Source organism: Saimiri boliviensis, chromosome 11 (genome assembly GCF_048565385.1).
Source record: "Saimiri boliviensis isolate mSaiBol1 chromosome 11, mSaiBol1.pri, whole genome shotgun sequence".
NCBI lineage: Eukaryota > Metazoa > Chordata > Mammalia > Primates > Cebidae > Saimiri > Saimiri boliviensis.
The window spans coordinates 62720525-62729414 of record NC_133459.1 but is presented as its reverse complement, the minus strand read 5'-3'; the positions used below and the strand labels follow the sequence as shown (position 1 = coordinate 62729414).

The 8890-nt window shown below is 39.0% G+C and overlaps 1 non-coding gene across 1 annotated transcript; it reads left to right on the top strand.

Moving 5' to 3' along the window:
• The first annotated feature begins 520 nt into the window (after nucleotides 1–520).
• Nucleotides 521–581, top strand: LOC120366201 (U7 small nuclear RNA). Its single transcript, XR_005580940.1, has one exon. It is a non-coding gene; the product is annotated as a U7 small nuclear RNA (small nuclear RNA).
• The last annotated feature ends 8309 nt before the right edge of the window (nucleotides 582–8890 follow it).

Below are 8890 nucleotides of genomic sequence, written 5' to 3'. Positions count from 1 at the left end.
AGGATTGGTTGAACCTGGAAGGTGGAGGTTGCAGTGAGCTGAGATTCCACAACTACATTCCTGCCTGGGTAACAGAGTGAGACTCTGTCTCCAAAAATACAAAAACAGCGTTAATCTTCTTGCATATCTCCATCAGAACTCTTGGCTGACCAGCTGCATTGCTAATGGTCAGTAATATTTTGAAATAAATCTTTTCTCTTTTTAGCTGTAGGTCTCAACAATGGGCTTAAAATATTCATTAAACCATACCGTAAACAGATGTGCTGTCATCCAGGCTTTGCTCTGCAATTTCTGGAGCACAGGCGCAGTAGATTTAGCGTAATTCTGAAGGGTGTTAGGATTTTCAGAATGGCAAATGAGCATTGACTTCAATTTAAAGTCATCAGTGCATTAGCCTCTAACGAGAGTTAGCCTGTCCTTTGAAGCTGTGAAGCCAGTCATGGACTTTTCCTCTTTAGCTATGAAAATACTAGATGGCATCTTTCAATAGAAGACGACTTTACCTACATTGAGAATCTGTTAGTGTTATAGCTCTTTTAAATTTGTCTAGCAGGTTTTCTGGTGTTCACCCAAAAACCTCCATGGGGTGGGGGCGGAGAGGAAAATCTGTTTAGTGTAGCCACCTTCATCAATGACCTTAGCTAGATCTTCCAGATAACTTGTTGCAGTTTTTACAATAGCACTTGCGACTTCACCTTTTCTGTTATGGAGGTGGCTTCTTTACCTCACGAACCACCCTCTGTTACCTTCAAACTTCTTCTGCAGCTTTCTCACCTCTCTCAGCCTTCATAGAATTGAAGAGAGTTAGGCCCTTGTTCTGGATTAGGCTTTGGCTTAAGGGAATGTTGTGGCTGGTTTGATCTTCTACCCAGACCACGCAAACTTTCTCTATATCAGCAATTATGCTGTTTCTCTTTCATATTATTAATGTGTTCACTGGAGTAGCACTTTCAATTTCCTTCAAGATCATTTTCTTTGCATTCACAAAGAATGCTGCTATGTGCAAGAGGCCTAGCTTTCAGGCTGTCTCAGCTTTTGACATGCCTTTCCGACAAAGCTTAATCATTTCCAGTTTTTGATTTAAAATGAGAGATGAGGCCAGGCACGGTGGTTCATGCCTATAATCCCAGCACTTTAGAAGGCCGAAGCATGTGGATCATTTGAGGTCAGGAGTTTGAGACCAGCCTGGCCAACATGGTAAAACTGTTCCTACTAAAAATACAAAAATTAGCCGAGCGTGTTGGCCGGCGCCGGCTACTCAGGAGGCTGAGGCAGGAGAATCGTTTGAACTGGAGAGGCGGAATTTGCAGTGAATTGAAGTCATGCCACTGTACTCCAGCTTGGGTGACAGAGTAAGACTCTGTCTCCAAAAAATAAATAAATAAAAATAAATGAATAAATAAATAAATAAAATGAGATATATGTGACTCTTTCACTTGAATGCTTAGAGGCCATTGCAGGTTATTAATCGGCCTAATTTCAATATTTTTGCGTCATAGGTAATAGAGAAGCCTGAGGAAAGGAGGAATGAGGGGGAAGTCGGTTGGCGGATGAGTCAGAACCCACCAGGCATTTGATCAGTTGAGTTCACCATCTTACACGGGTGTGGTCCATGCTGGCCCAATTACAACAGTAACATCAGAGATCACGGATCACAGATCACTATAACAGATATAATAATAATGTGTAAGTTTGAAATATTGTAAGAATTGCCAAAATATGACACAGACATGAAGTCAGCACATGTTGTTGGAAAAATGGTGCCAACAGGCCCGCTCAACACAGCATTGCCACAAACCTTTATTATTATTTTTTTTTTTCTGTTTTGTTTTTTTGAGACAGAGTTTTGCTCTTATTGCTCAGGCTGAAGTGCAATGGCACGATCTCAGCTCACTGCAACCTCCATCTCCTGGGTTTAAGTGATTCCCAAGTAGCTGGGATTACAGGTGTGCTCCACACACCTGGCTATTTTTTTTTTTTTTTTTTTTTTTTGTATTTTTAGTAGAAATAGGGTTTCTCCATGTTATTCAGGCTGGTCTCGAACACCCAACCTCAGGTGATCCGCCTGCTTTGGTCTCCCAAAGTGCTGGGATTACAGGCATGAACCACTGTGCTGGGCTCTTTATAAACCTTTAATTTGTAAAGAAATGCAGTATCTGTGAAGTGCAATACAAAGAAGTGCAATAAAGCAGAGCACAATTAATATGGTGTGCCTGTGGGTTCTCACTTCATTTTACCTTCTCATCTGGGTTCAGAGAGCCCTCTTCTCCCAGTGCATGTATCATTGTGTTATAGATGAATAGGGCTGCATCCCACTCTGGATTTCAACTCCCTGAGGATTGGGATTGAGTTGCTTGTAGCCCTCTTGCCAGAGATTAGCATCCTGTCTAGTAATTTATGCATGTTCAGTTGTGATATAGAATGAAGAGAATAATTAGGGAGTAAATGGAAGGAATCAAGTTTTAAATATAAGATCTCTGTTATACTGGCAATAGGGGACATAATTTGCCAAAAAGGCTGGTGGAGTGGGAGTGGATGGGAAGGGATGGTACCTATCTGGTATCCTTCCATTCAATCTGGAATTCCCTCCTTGGTCTACATGAAGACCAATGCCAGGCATGCTGTTCTGATCCAAGAGTTAAAATATAGCCTATGAAGGCCGGGCGCGGTGGCTCAAGCCTGTAATCCCAGCACTTTGGGAGGCCGAGGCGGGTGGATCACGAGGTCGAGAGATCGAGACCATCCTGGTCAACATGGTGAAACCCCGTCTCTACTAAAAATACAAAAAATTAGCTGGGCGTGGTGGTGCGTGCCTGTAATCCCAGCTACTCAGGAGGCTGAGGCAGGAGAATTGCCTGAACCCAGGAGGCGGAGGTTGCGGTGAGCCGAGATCGCGCCATTGCACTCCAGCCTGGGTAACAAGAGCGAAACTCCGTCTCAAAAAAAAAAAAAAAAAATATATATATATATATATATATATAGCCTATGAAGATTTGAAAGATAAATGATTCCAGCATGGATGCCCCTTGTGTATTTTTCTCATCACTTCTATGAGAATGTCAGGTTACCCTGGGAATCAACTCCTCTGGGGCCCCTATTCAAAACTACTTTGCTAATGGTTTTGAATAGCATCCTGTAGAATATTTATGTCCTAAAAAAAGAAAAATAGAGTAAACCAGCCTGGGCAACAGGGTGAAACTCCTTCTCTACAGAAAAATTAGGTGGGCATGGTGGTGCATATCTGTAGTCCCAGCCACTCAGGAGGCAGAGGTGAGAGCATTGCTTGAGCCCAGAAGTTTGAGGTTGTAGTGAGACTGCACTCCAGTGTGGACGATAGAGCCAGATCCTTTCTCAGAAATAAACTTCATATAGAACCAAAAGAGAGTCTGCATAGCCAAGTCAATTCTAAGCAAAAAGAACAAAGTGGGAGGTATCACACTACCAAACTTCAAACTATACTACAAGGCTACAGTAATCAAAACAGCATGGTACTGGAACCAAAACAGAGATATAGACCAATGGAACAGAACAGAGGCCTCAGAGGCAACTCCATACATCTACAACCATCTGATCTTTGACAAACCTGACAAAAACAAGCAATGGGGAAAGGATTCCCTGTTTAATAAATGGTGTTGGGAAAACTGGCTAGCCATGTGCAGAAAGCAGAAACTGGACTCCTTCCTGACACCTTATACTAAAATTAACTCCAGATGGATTAAAGATATAAACATAAGACCTAACACCATAAAAACTGTAGAAGAAAACCTAGGCAAAACCATTCAGGACATAGGCATAGGCAAGGACTTCATGACCAAAACACCAAAAGCAATGGCAACAAAAGCCAAAATAGACAAATGGGACCTAATCAAACTCCACAGCTTCTGCACAGCAAAATAAACAGTCAGTAGAGTGAATTGGCAACCAACAGAATGGGAAAAAATTTTTGCAATCTACCCATCTGACAAAGGGCTAATATCCAGAATCTACAAAGACTAAAACAGATTTACAAGAAAAAACAAATAAGCCCACTCAAAAGTGGGCAAAGGATATGAACAGACACTTTACAAAAGAAGACATACATGAGGCCAACAAACATATGAAAAAATGCTCATCATCACTGGTCATTAGAGAAATGCAAATCAAAACTACATTGAGATACCATCTCACACCAGTTAGAATGGCGATCATTAAAAAACTGGGAGACAACAGATGCTGGAGAGGATGTGGAGAAATAGGAACACTTTCACACTGTTGGTGGGAGTGTAAATTAGTTCAGCCATTGTGGAAGACAGTGTGGCGATTCCTCAAGGACCTAGAACTAGAAAGTTCATTTGACCCAGCAATCCCATTACAGGGTATATATCCAAAGGATTATAAATTATTCTACTATAGGGACACATACACATAAATGTTCATTGCAGTACTGTTTACAATAGCAAAGACCTGGAACCAACCCAAATGCCCATCGATGACAGACTGGACAGGGAAAATGTGGCACATATACACCATGGAATACTATGCAGCCATAAAAAACGATGAGTTCGTGTCCTTTGTAGGGACATGGATGAACCTGGAAATCATCATTCTCAGCAAACTGACACAAGAACAGAAAATCAAACACTCCATGTTCTCACTCGTAGGTGGGTGTTGAACAATGAGAACACATGGACACAGGGAGAGGAGCATCACACAGTGGGGTCTGTCGGAGGGGAGGAACAGGGGAGGGACAGTGAGGGGTGGGGAGGTGGGGAGAGATGGCATGGGGAGAAATGCCAGATACAGGTGATGGGGAGGAAGGCAGCAAATCACACTGCCATGTGTGTACCTATGCAACAATCCTGCATGTTCTGCACATGGACCCCAAAACCTAAAATGCAATTTTAAAAATACATAAAATAGAATGAATGTATTGCAATGATCTCAGCCTCATTAATAACATGTTCTATAGTAGTTTCCAAACAGCTATACTAGAATCATCTAGTGAGTTAAAAAACAAAAACAAAAAACAAAACACAGATTCCTGGTTCCAACACTGGCCTTATGAAGTCAAGCTTTCTCTGTGGTAGGAAGGAATCTATATTTTAAATCATTAGGTGTTTCCAAAGCATACTTTGATTTAGGAACTACTTCTTTGATCAAATTAATTTCTTTTTTTTTTTTTTTTTGGAGATGGAGTTTCGCTCTTGTTACCCAGGCTGGAGTGCAATGGCACGATCTCGGCTCACCGCAACCTCCGCCTCCCGGGTTCAGGCAATTCTCCTGCCTCAGCCTCCTGAGTAGCTGGGATTACAGGCACACGCCACCACGCCCAGCTAATTTTTTGTATTTTTAGTAGAGACGGGGTTTCACCATGTTGACCGGGATGGTCTCGATCTCTTGACCTCGTGATCCACCCGCCTCGGCCTCCCAAAGTGCTGGGATTACAGGCTTGAGCCACCGCGCCCGGCAAATTAATTTCTTAAACAAATAAAGGGCCACCTACTTGGTTTTTGAATGTCCCCAGTAAACTTCTGTACTATTTTTAGAGACAATAAATGTCACAGATGACAGGTAGAGTTAGTAACTAATTAGTAACTACAGTTCTTTTAAATGATAATTTTTTTCTCTTATGTGGGCAATTACCAAATCAATTCATTACTCTTTAGCTGCATCTCCACTTATCCTGTAGGATAATAATGATCTATTAGTCTGTCTTTCAATAGTGCTTACTAGTGGGTAGGATATATATAGGTCAATGTGCTGAACAAATTACCCTCAGAAGCAATTGTCAGTTCTTTATGTTCTTGCTTAAGGAATTGTTGGATATGACGGGATGGTGATTGAGGGAAGTGAAATAGCGGTGATGAAGGAGCTTTCTCAAGATTCCAGGAAATTCATAAAGGAGGAGAATATGGACTATTTTGATGTTGGTTCTAACAAATCATTTGCCAGCAGTTGAAAGTCCTTTGCTATATTTTTGTGATAAATAACTGTGAATCGGAAAGGGAGACAGTAAAAAAGACTAAACAAGTTTTCTGTTTCTTCTGGGAGATGTTATGCAGCCATAATTTAAGGTAAAACACAGTGTGCGATAGCGGAAGTAAAATCAAAAGTGTTCTAAGAAGTGAAATTAGCTTAGAACTATGCCAAAAAGACTAATAACGTGTTATCACAGAGTAAAATACATTATAGAATTATAGTAAATAAGTGTTTGTGGTATCGATATGAAAATTAGATGGATAGAACAGAAAGAAAGAGTCCATAAGGACCCTATTCTACCTAATCATTTAATAATAAAAGAGATAAATTTAATCAGTGGTAAAAGGACAGTTTATTCAACAAATAGTTATTAAAACATCACAAAACAGATTTAGATAATTTTTCTGTCATATCATCACTAAGACCTAATTATTAAAAATGATAATACTCGATGTTAGCAAGATTATAGTGAGATAAATACTCTCTTATTTGGGGATACAAATTAGTCTAACATCTCTGGATAACATTTTGTAATATGAATTAATAGATTTTAAAATATTCACAATTTTTTGATTTAATAATTTCACTTACACACGTACATGTATGTACATGGTGTATGTATATCTACATACGTGCATGTGTACATATATATATATATATACACACATATCCCTAAGGTTGTGGAGTTTCAGTTAAAATTTATTTATAAAATGGTCACTACAGTGTTATAATGGTAATGAAATTAGAAAAATTAGTGGTTGATTAGGAGAATAATTGAGTAAATCATATTATTTTAATGCAGTGGAATAGAATATATCTGTTAAAATTTATCTGTCAGCAGTGTCTTTATTGATATATTCATTAGTGTAAATTAGTAATGTTCAATGAAAAAGGTAAAATACTATTACCTGAATATTTATAACACATAGAAAACCAACCAGCTAAAAATATGTATTCCAAAATGTTCATCTTGCTATTTTGGAATTATGGGATTATGGGTGTGCTCCCTCCTCTTTCCAAATTTTCTGCAATCTACATTTTAGAATACTTTATTGACATTCACAGTATATGTATCTGAAACAGTTGCTAATCTTCCATATGGAAATACTTTCACTTTCTCAGACTTTAGTTCTCTTTACTGCCATCATCAGCCCTATCAGTTGGCTTTCTTCTCACACAGAATATTTTTGCTACATTCTTAGAGTTACTGCATACTTGGTAATGAGAAGAGAACAACAGAGCCACATCGAGCTCCGCTTCTGGTCTGGCAGGCCGCTGGCAGTAATAGCAATAGAGAGCAAATACTTGCCTTTCTAAAAGTCCCCTTCCAAGACACTCAATTAATAACAGTAATAATAGAGAATTATTTGATATGGACAACTGACATTCTCTGATTCTCTTATTAAGAGTGAATACATATATCTTAAGAAAATACTGCTTTTGTTTTTATCAAAGTTAACCTAATGTTGGCCAAGCAAGACCTACAAACCAGATTGTATCCTCTAAGCCGCTCCCATAGAGAAATGTGGGAGCCACTGCTCTGCCAGCCTCACGCCCCAATAAACCATTTTGGTTTTGCACCATCTCCAGCGTACTCAGGATCAAAATGATCAACTACCAGGTCATAGAACTTGGGTTTTTTTCTTGAGTAATTAAACTGAGGAACAATAAGTTATTATGCCAAAGTCTATGTTAAAATTCAAGGGTAAGGGAGAGTAATGGAAAGAGAGAAAGAAGAAATTAATTTGATATAGGGTAGTGCAAGTACGATTGTCATTAAGCATTCACAGTTGCAAATGTAATTTTCTTTATTTCTCTATGACTAAAAGTAGCTATATCCTCAGTCTTTCACAGCCTCAGCCCCACAAATTCTTAATCCGATAACAAAACTTTTAAAATCATCAACAGAAGGTGATTTTTCTATTACTATATAAAAGGTGATGAGTTTTCTATTACTATATAAAAAATTACCACTGTAGAAAAACCAGAACTCAAATGCACATTGGTGGGAATATAAAATGGCGCAGTTACTATGGAAAACAGTATGAAGTTTTCTCAAAAAAAGAAAATTGAAAATAGAACTACCATGTGATCCAGTAATCCCACTCTAGGCATTTATTGGAAATAATTTAAATCAGGATCTTGAAGAGATACCCATGTTCACTGAAACACTATTCACAATAGCCAAGAAGTAGAAACAACCAGAAAGTCCATTGATGTCTGAATGCATAAAGAATATATGATATAGGCCAGGTACAGTGGCTCACACCTGTAATCCCAGCACTTCAGGAGGCTGAGGTGGGAGTTCAAGACCAGACTGACCAACATGGAGAAAACCTGTCTCTACTAAAAATACAAAATGAGCCAGGTGTGGTGGCACATGTCTGTAATCTCAGCGACTCGGGAGGCTGAGGCAGGAGAATTGCTTGAGCCTGGGAGGTGAAGGTTGCAGTGAGCCGAGATTGCGTCATTGCACTCCAGCCTGGACAACAAGTACGAAACTCTGTCTCAAAAACAAACAACAAAAGAATATATGATATATATATATATGCAAGAGAATATTATCTGACCTTAAGTAGGAAGAATATCATGCAACATGCAACAACATGGATGAGCCTTGAGGACATTTTGCTGGGTGAAATAAGCCAGTTACAGAAAGACAAATATTGCATGATTCTACTTATATGAGGTATCTAAAGTATAAACTCATAGAAGCAGAGTGGAATGATGGTTTCAGGGGCCGAGGTAGGACAAAATGGGGAGTTTCAGTTTAATGAGTACGAAGTCTCAGTTACATAAAATGCATGTGTTCTAGTGATCTGCTGTACAACACTGTGCCTATACTTACAATACTGTATTATATTAAAAACATGTTGATAGTAGGTCTTGTATTAATTGCTCTAATCACAATAAAATAAAAATTTAAAAATTA